Genomic DNA, 9,856 nt, shown 5'->3' with positions numbered 1-9,856 from the left:
CTCTCTCTCTCTCTCTCTCTCTCTCTCTCTCTCTCTCTTATTCTCTCCCTCTCTCTCTCTCTTTCACACACACACAAACACATACATGTGCTCAGACACACAAACATACATATAACTGAAAATAAAATCTTAAAAAGAAATCCAACCACATACCGCACGGATAAAGCCTCCCATGTCCAATCTAAATTTGTCTTTCAGCCACCTCCATCTCTTTATCCTCTCCCTTAGAATATAATACCAAAACATCCCCACCTTTAAGCTCCCTCTAGGGTGAAAACCTTGTTTGATCTATACATGTGGCCTCATGTATGAGGTCAAGCAAGACAGCACGGTTAAGTCATTTAAAGATTTAATCATTATTCTGACTAGTTCACAAGAGAAGGAACAGAGAAGGAAAGTGGCCGGAGAGGATGGAGCTGGGAGAGGAGGAGATATGAGAAAAGGCAGAATGGAAGCCCTGACACAATGGTGGGATCCTGAGAATAGGACTATACCTCTGACTAGCTAGGACCTGCCTGATTCTTAATTCATGATTCCCTGCCATAGCCCTAGATGTTTTTGTCACTGAGCACTCTCTCTTTTGGTTTCTCTGGACCACATGGAGTGGGATTTACATTTTTAGAACAGTGGTTCCCATAACAACCAAGCAGGAACTGTTGTCTGTGAAATATAGCATGGTCACACATGCGCACATGCATTCATGCATATGCACATACATATATGTGTGTGGGAATACATGTGTGTACCTATGTGCATAAGGACAACACACACACCCTCACATATGCATCCATATACATACACAACCATGCACACATGCACTTACAAATACATACATGTATACCTGCATAGCCACAGGTGTACGCCTCCACATCCATACAAATGCATGTATATACATGCACAAAAGCACATACACAGCACACTCCAGGCCCTAAATTGTTTTCATACAAGCATATCAAGCACAGAGTATGGGCAATTTCACAACAAAGGTGAGGCTGAGATGACAAAGAGGTACTTTTGGCTAGCTGCGAAACAGGTGCATTTATTAAGTGGGTTTTGACAGGCGCAGTCGGGAACTTTATTGAAGCAAAGAGGTGGTATGCAGATACTATGCTTTGATCCTAGGATGGATTGAGTACCTGGCATTCAAATTGTGGTCTTGCTGTTCCTTGAACTTTGAACTTCAGCTTCTCAATCTGCAGAAGTGGGTGTATTTTCTCACTTCTGTGACAAAAAAATCCTGACACAAGCAACCTAAGGCAGGAAGGACTTACTTGGGCTCAGTGTTTGATGGGATACAGCCCAGAGTGTCCAGGGAGGCATGGCGGCTGGGCACACTGTGTCCCCAGTCAGGAAGCAGACAGCAGTGCTTGACTCACCTTCTTTGTATTCAGTTTGGGACCTCAGTGCATAGGACAGTGCATAGGACAGTGCTGCCCACGAGGTTGGCTCTTCTCATTCAAATCTCTCTCTAACCCCCCTTTAAGACACACCAGAGGTGGTTACAAACCCTCCTGAGTTGACAGAGAGGATGAACCTTCACAGTGGGAATAGGAATAGTTTCTGCTTTGTTACTTTATTGGAAAGCGAGTGGTGTGTGTTACAGTGCCATCAGGATGGCTGCTGCTTAACCGACAGGGACTTACTAAATCTTAGAAGAAATGATCTCCCTTCTTAATCTAAGATGACTTCCTGGAGGTGGAAAGGCTTCAGGGATTCAGGAAGAGAAAGGGGATGCTTCATTGGCTTGGCCACTGTACACTCTCTGGTTCTTGTTAGATGTATTGTGCCTTCTAAATCGCCTGATCCGTCTACAGATTCCTTCCCCACACTCTATGTCCCTATGTCTGCCCTCTCGTGTGGAGGATGGGGTCCGTGGAAGCCACCCAAAGCCTCCAAGGAAGTCCTGGAACTAGGCTGGCTGGATTTCTGCTCTGCAGCATCTCCCTTTTCTTCATTCATGGCCTAGTTCAAGCCCTGGCCTTGCTTGGAAACCCCAACGGGTTGTTGTCTTGTTTTGTTTCCTCAGCTCAACTTCAGCCCTGGGAACTTCCTCTAGCACAGGGCAGCCAGGCTGTGCCTACCTCAGCAGATAAGCAGCCCTGAAGCCAAGGGTGAGGAGTCTTCTAGGTGCTTCCGACAGAGGAATTCTGAAGCCATCCTATGGAAGTGGTGGGTTTATCTGGAGCAAACCAATGCTCCGTCCCGGCTCCTTCCTTTCCATTTATAGGTCCAGAAAAGGACCTAAGTGCAATATTAGGTCCGGGAACAGGACACAATGTAGCCCAGTGCGGCCAAGTCTTCCCAAAGACAACTTGTGTGACCTGAGGTCACTGAGTGCACGACCCGTACTTGGGCTCGCAGCCCAAGAGGACGCTGAGAGCTGTAATGTATGTCATAGCGCCCAAGCCAGCCTCATTTTGGTCTCCAGAACCACCCATCCCAAGATCTGCTCCTCACTGCGTGCAGGCCAAATCCGAGGGGTGGGTTAAGGTGGACAGGCCCTGATTAAAGATGGGCAGCAGAGGACACAGCTGGAAGCTCCAAGGCACATGAATGCCTTGGTGGTGATGCCTGGTGTAGGGAAGGTTGCACCCCCATCCCCGTAGTGCCCATCCTCCACCCTAGCCACCAGCTTCTGCGGAAAACGTGGGGTCCAGGCGCAGCCGCTCCAGGCTGTAAGTGCCGCTCCCCTCTTGCTGGAGAGCCCGCCCCGGAGGAGGGGCCGGCTCCGCCCCACCTCCCGGCCGCCTCCCTCCCTGTCTCCTAGCTGCGCCGGGGCCGAGCGCCCCCTCCTATCTCCCCCTCCTCCGCCCTGCGTACCCCGCCCGTGATCGCATCGCGAGCCCCTCCCGCTGCACCGGGCTGGGGGATTCGGCCGCCCCCGCCCCAACCGGGAGGCGGCGGCGGCCACCCAAGGCTGCAGTGGGGACCAAGATCTAAGGCCCGGCGGCGGCCCTGCGTTTGGACCGGGCACGCGGGGTCTGTGCCTCTGCACCCCCAGCCCAGGGCCGTGGTGCCTGGCCTCGCCACAGGCTGGAAGAGGTAAAGGCAAGTCTGGAGCGTGCTGCGGGACTGGTCCTGGAGAGGCTAGGCTGGGAAGACCTCAGCCGCTGTCCCCTCCTCCCCTGCCTTCTTCCCTGTTGCCCTCCTGAGGCCGCGAGGCCGCTAGAACTGGGAGGGATTCTGGGCAGGCCAGGCTTCCAGGCAGCCAAGGGGTTAATTTAAGGAATTAAAATCAGAACGGGTCTGAGACCAGGCTTCCCCTCCCCCCTCCCGCCTGTCGCTGCCTGAGCCTTGTTGGGGGGCGGGGGCGGGCTCCAGAAAAAAACCCTCTGGGACTCTAGACCTTGGAGAGGGAGAAGGGGGAGTGCCCTGAAACCCCAGCGCTCTCCACCTGCTGGTGATGGAATGGGGGAGGGTCTTGGTAGGCCTGGCTGGGCACCTGTGCGGTTGTAGGTGCGTGCTGGTGTGCACGTGTGATCGTCTGGAGGTGTTCATATATGTGCACACATGTTTCTGCCTCCCCGCACCCTAGTGCCTTTGCGGGTGACTGTGCCCACAGTGTCTCTGGAGGTGTGGGCTCCACTCCATCGCCTTGCATGTGTGTGTGATACTCTGCCTGTGTACACTGCCTACAGTCTGCCTAGAGAAGAGTGAGGCCTGCCCCCTCCCTTTGGTTTATCCTGCGGTGAGGGGCTCAGATGGTTTTCCGGGTGTGGGATCCAGGTGCTGGAGCCTGTGTGTGTGTGTGACCTTGGGAGGTGTGTGCATGTTTGCAGGATCACGAGAGGGGGTGCTTAGAACAGAAAGGCAGTGTGGGGGGTGGTCAGGAAGCAGAAGACTGGCTGCCATGGCTCCTGTGGGTTTTTACGAGGCTGGGTGACTATTCTGTAGGCACCCAGTTTGGGGTTATATAGCTGCAGGGCTCAGGTCCAGGCTTCTTGGAGGATTGGGCGGGGGGTGGGGTGGGGGGTGGGGGTGGGGAGGGGGGTTGGACAAGCAGGGCATTCCTTTATTCTCCACCCACTGGGGCATAATGGGGGTATAATGTGGACACCTCCAGCTGCCTCTTCATCCTCAGAATGCATCCACCTGCTGGTGGAGGCCTCCTGTAAACACCTAGTTTTGAGCTTCCGTTGGGGCTTCCAAAACCATCTAACACCACCTAAACCTTCTCCCCCTCTGTTGTCTGATTTTCACCTTCTCTGCTTCTTTCCTGCAAGTGGATTTTACATGGGAAGGAGGAGAGAAGTGCTCCTGGGCCCCAGAAGGCCAAGTGGGAGGGAGAACAGATAACCATGGGTAGGCAGGCAGGAAGCTGAGAGCCAGAAAGGGAAATCACACACACACAAAAAAAAACCAAAACCAAAACAAACAAACAAACAAACTCTGCTCGCTTTTCAGTTTTTCCTGATCTGAATTTAACTGGTAGGACAGGGGACAGAGATCTGTGATGTATACACATTTGTTCCTACATTGAGGAGTACCTAGCTTTTAGGGAGGGTAAAGAGGTGGTGAAGGTTGTCAAAATGTAGTAGTTACCTTGCCTCTGAGTTCCCTAGACCTTCCTCTGATAATGTTTTGTATAGCCAACAAGCATTCCCTTAGTGCTACTATGGGGCCTTTATCCTGTGAACACTTCGGGATTGGTATAGACACCTTGCTCTCAGCCAGAAGGTACATAGCATAGAGTATGAGTTGGTCAGAAAGTGTTGTGTTCAAATCCTGGTTTGTCACTTTTTTTTTTTAACACCCACAGAATTTAGAAACTTTGGATGGCGTTTGTTTGGTTGTTTATTTCAGTGTTGGGAATTGAACTTGGGACCTTGTACATAGTAGGCGTATGATCTATCACTGGCCTTAAACTTGCAGTCTTCCTGTCTCCCAATTTGCTAGGACTTTGGGTATTAGGTATGTATCAACCACTAGCAACGACACTATTTCTCATGGTCTATGAGTTGCCTGTGACTATGGCTATGGGATCTGTGGATCTCATTGAAATCACATACAAAGCCTCTCAAGGAGGCCTCTCAGCCGCCCCCCCCCGGGGGGGGGGAAGGGGCCTCCTTCCAACAGTAGCCTCAGGTAATCCTACACATCTGGGATCCAGCCTCTGGGTCACAAGGCTCTCTAAGGGGAAATGTTCCGAGATGACAAGTCCTGATGTACAACTACTTTGTGGATTCTGCTTACATGAAGCTTGCTGACACCCATCTGGCCAAGCTGTGAGTCAGTGTGGGAGGCACATAAAGCACATAAGGGCAACACTAGAAAGCTCAATTCCTCAGAGGTCCTCACGCAGCAGCCATTTGCTAAAGGTCCTTATTGGCCACGGGTAAGTGATCTGACCAATCTGAGCCTTAGCTTCCTCATTCCATCACTGAAGCCTTCCTTCCACCTCCTTGGGAACACTGTGGTGAGCATGGTGATGTACCAGGAATAATTAGTAGATAGACATCAGTCCATTTGACTTTGACATCTTGTGCTGGGCACATGACAGAATAAAGTATGATCATGAAGCCTCAGAGCTCAGCTAGAGCAAACCATGGGGATGAGAACACAAGGTGAGTTCTGATCTCTTAGTAAGGGACTGGAGTGCCATCATGCTTTACAAGGTCATTCGTGGATTTATTTAGTTAATCTGTTCATTTAGTTGCATGATGGTAAGTGTTGCAAGTTGCTTTGGTTGGGTGCTAGAGAGGTGGCTCAGCAGTTGAGAGAACTTGTTATTCTTGCAGAGGACCTGGGTTCCTTTCCAAGCACCCACACGATGACTCAAAACTGTTTGAAACTCCAGTCTCAAGGGATTCAATACCCTCTTCTGATCAGAAGTGCACAATGGTGCATGTACATACATGCAGGCAAAACACACCTAAAACAAAAATAAATCTTTTCTAAAAATTCATTTTGGAAAATTACTTTGGCTTCGTGAAATTTAATTTATCCATGATTTGGTGATTCCTCTAATAGTGTACTTACGTGTGATGTGTGAAGATGGCCATTTGTAGTGTTTCTGCCTGTAGTGCATAAGTAATGGTGGTCTGATTTATGTGTATATCCATGATTCCCCAGCTTGTGGCACCTACATCAGTCAGAGTTTAGAGTAAGGGAGGACTTGTGCTATGGTTAGACTCGAGGTGTCAAGCGAAAGGCTCTACAGAAAAGGTGACATTTGAGCTGAGTCTATAAAACTTACTAGTTGGAGAATAAAGTCCCAAGAAGGGAGACCAGCGTGAACCTAGACTTGAAGATGTGACAGAGTCCAGTGCTTCCCAATGGAGCAGAACCCTCATGGCAATTTATGTGGAAAAGGAGCAGAGACAAAAACTGGTGCTGGCAAAGCTGAGAGCTGGTCAGATTCAGCCACCCTTGAAGACAGGACTGCATGTGTACTTCACCACTGAGCAGATGGGCTGGGGATAGAGCTCAGTTTGATTGCTGGTACTATCCAAGCACTCAGGAGGTGGAAACAGAAGGGTCAGAAGTTCAAGACCATCCTTGAATTTACAGCAAGTTTGAAACCAGTTTGGGCTACATAAGGACCTGTCTCAAAGAAGGAGGAGTAAGAAACCACTCTTCAGAGATTAATTTACTTGTTTGGTGTGTGTGTATGTGTGTGTGTTCATGTGTGTGTGCATGTACATGAGTTAGATGCTTTCTTTTCTTGTTCTTTACCTCATTCTTTAGCAAACAGGGTCTCTAACTGAACCTGGCATTCACTAGTTTGGCTGGGCTGGGTGGCCATTGAGTCACCTGTATCTCCCCAGTCCCTTACTAAGAGGTTAGAACTCACTGTATTCTCGACCCCATGGTTTGCACTCGCTGAGCTCTGAGGCTCCATAATCATCTGCTTTATTCTGTCATGTGCCCAGCACAAGATGTCAAAGTCAAGTGGAACTGATATCTATCTACTAATTATTCCTGGTACATCGTCATGTACCTTCCACAGTGCTCCCAAGGAGATGGAAGGAAGGCTTCAGTGATGGAATGAGGAAGCTAAGGCTCAGATTGGTCAGATCACTTACCCATGGCCAATAATGACCTGTGACCAATTGCTGCTGAATGAGGACCTCTGAGGAATCAAACCTTCTTGTTTCCACCTTCCCAGTTCTGGGATTATAAATGTACACTGAACTTTTTGTGTGAGGATCTGAATTCAGTTTTCCATGCTTCTGCAGCGAGCACTTTTCCACAGCCCATTTTACATTGTAAGTGACATACACGACTGGGTGTACATGACAATACTTGCAAAGAGCTTCAGAAGTCATGAGGACTGTAGGATAGGTGAGTTTAAGTCCAAATAGATGATGATAGAATTCTGACGTGTAACAGTGACGTCAACAGTGAAGCCAACCATTCAGATAGTTGTGTGTGGTCAAAGGTGGAGATTGAAGAGAAACCCAGAGTGTCACTGTCCACGGTGCTGAACAGATATCAAGGCTGTTGGTTAAGTTGGGAATTGTAATAAAGGCAGGTTTTAGAATGTGTAAAATGGTATTGAGAGCTTAGAATTGGCCCCTTAAAGGTTTTGGCTGCCAATATGGAAATGGTCCATTTGAATCTTTGTTTGTTTGTTTTGAGATGGTGTTTCTCTGTGTAGCCCTGGCTGTCCTGGAACTCACTCTGTAGAGCAGGTTGGCCTTGAACTCACAGAAATCCAAAACCAATCTGCCTGTGCCTCCTGAGTGCTGGGGTTAAAGGCATGCACCACCACTGCCCAGGGAACTCATTTCATCCTTTAATGATTTCTTTTAAATTCACCTTGAGCTTCAAAAAAGAGGAGAGAAGAGGATGGGAAGGGGAGGAGGAAGGAAGGGATCTTTAGCTGTTTCAAGCTCAAGGCATTAGCTGTATCTCTGACCCATGGAAGTAGGTTATCTCTAAGATGTTCATCCTCTCCTATCTTAGAAAACACTCCCGGAGTCTCCCACACTGCCTACTTCCCAGCACAGGAAACTCATGTCCACTCAGTGTCTTGCCTTATACACACGTCAGCCCACAGCAGGCAGACTTATTAAAGCAACCCTCTTAGCAGTCCCCAGTGGATCCTTCTCAGTTCCAGGCCTTGGTGAGCTTGCCCACTCCTTCCAGATTGCATCCACTCTTCCCTAAGTTTCCTGCCTAACTCCTGTTTCTGCTGTGGGTTCTTGAGAATTCTTTGGCTCTTCTCTCTTCTCGGTCACCTGAAGGTTCCATCTTCCCCTCTAACTCCTTCTCTTCTCTGAGTTCGCACCCAGGGCTTGCTTGTCCAGTATCACTTTTTTTAAAGTATAAGCTTGGGGCTGGAGAGATCATTAAGCGGTTAAGAGTGCTTGTTGCTCTTGCAGAGGACCCAGGTAGGGTTCCCAGCACTTAGCCACATGGCAGCTCACAACCATCTGTAACTCCAGTTCCAAGGGATCTGATTCTCTTCGGGCCTCCAAGGGATACAGCACACACATGATATACTGATACATATTCAGGTAAAACACTCATACACACAAAATAGGAATAAGTAAGCCTATTTTTTTTTTAAATGTTTAAGTTTTTTAAACGGATGTAGCTTCAGCTGGCTTCAAACTTGCTATATAGTTGTCAGTGACTTTAAACTTTTGATCCTCCTGCCTCTGCCTTGAAACTTCTGGGGTTATAAGCATTATCTGGCCAGTAATGTATTTAATTTTTTTGAAATTGCACTCACTTGCTTTGCATGTGGGTGCATGGAATTGGATGTAGACATGGACAACTTGTGGGAGTCCATTTTCTCTTTCCACCATGTGGACTCCAGTTATCAGGAATGGGGCAGATACTTTTACCCACTGGCCACCTTACTGTCCCCACAATGTATTTTTGGCTACATACTGAAAAATAGGTATAAATAGCTTTACTCATGCTTTGTATTACTATTGTCATTACCACTACCATCACCATCATTTGTATATGCACGTTTGTGTGTATTAGGCATCACATGTGTGCCTGGTTCCTGTGGAGGCTGAAAGCAGATCCTGTGGACCCAAAGTTACAGGTGGTTGTAAGCATCCGTATAGGTGCTGAGAATCAAACTCAGCAACTCTGGAAAAGTAACAAGTGCTCTTAACTACTGAGCCATCCCTTCAGCCCCCATTTGTTTGTTTGCTTTTTGCTTTCCCCCTATCCCAAGCCTGGGTCTCACTCTGTAGCCATAGCTGGCCTGGACCATGTAAACCAGGCTGGTTTTGAACTCATAGAGATCCACTTGCCTCTATCTTCCAAATGCTGGGAGTAACGGCATGGCCACCACACCCAACTCTTTAAATTGTGTGGATGTCAGGGTTTGCATTTGTCTTCATGTCACAGAGATCATCAGAGTCCCTGAAGCCACAGGTAAGTGTAGTTAGGAGCTGCCTGAAGTGGGTACTGGGGACTGGTCCTCTGCAAGAACAGTGTGTATTCTTAACCACAGAGGCTGTGTTCATCTCTGTGCTCTTTCTGACCATATCATCTTCTACCTAAATTTGTCTATGTGACCCGTATATGCTGAGCACTGAGCCTGTGTAATATGTACGACACTGAGCAGTACTGAGTAAGTGTACAGAGAATGAATTCATGTTTAACTACAACTTAGGTAAGAAGTACAGGCCTTGGTTAATTAGGTGAGTTTTATTATAAGTGTCAGAAATCCAATCTTATTTACTTTTATTGCAACATTTATTTGTGTGTGTATGTGCGCGCACGCACGCATGTGCATGTATTCTTGGGCTATGGCCTAGAATAGGGAAGTCAAAGGACAACTTAAAAGTCAGTTCCCATGCTGGGCAGTGGTGGCCCATGCCTTTAATCCCAGCACTTGGGAGGCAGAAGCAGGTGGATTTCGGAGTTCGAGGCCAGCCTGGTCTAC

General features: G+C 48.3%; 1 protein-coding gene across 4 annotated transcripts in view; it reads left to right on the top strand.

Annotated features, from left to right (window-relative positions):
* The first annotated feature begins 2,595 nt into the window (after positions 1 to 2,595).
* Positions 2,596 to 9,856, top strand: part of Fbxo41 (F-box protein 41) — a 32,207-nt gene continuing 24,946 nt past the window's right edge. For 3 of the 4 annotated variants that reach the window (XM_031382378.1, XM_031382379.1, XM_031382377.1), the window contains exon 1: positions 2,596 to 3,042. The gene's annotated coding sequence lies outside the window, so the exon portion shown is untranslated. Of the gene's footprint in view, positions 3,049 to 9,856 lie in introns of all 4 variants that reach the window. The other variant, XM_031382380.1, reaches the window with a different exon arrangement.

Source organism: Mastomys coucha, unplaced genomic scaffold (genome assembly GCF_008632895.1).
Source record: "Mastomys coucha isolate ucsf_1 unplaced genomic scaffold, UCSF_Mcou_1 pScaffold20, whole genome shotgun sequence".
NCBI lineage: Eukaryota > Metazoa > Chordata > Mammalia > Rodentia > Muridae > Mastomys > Mastomys coucha.
The sequence above is the reverse complement of the archived record's forward strand: the minus strand, read 5'-3'. Positions and strand labels throughout refer to the sequence as shown.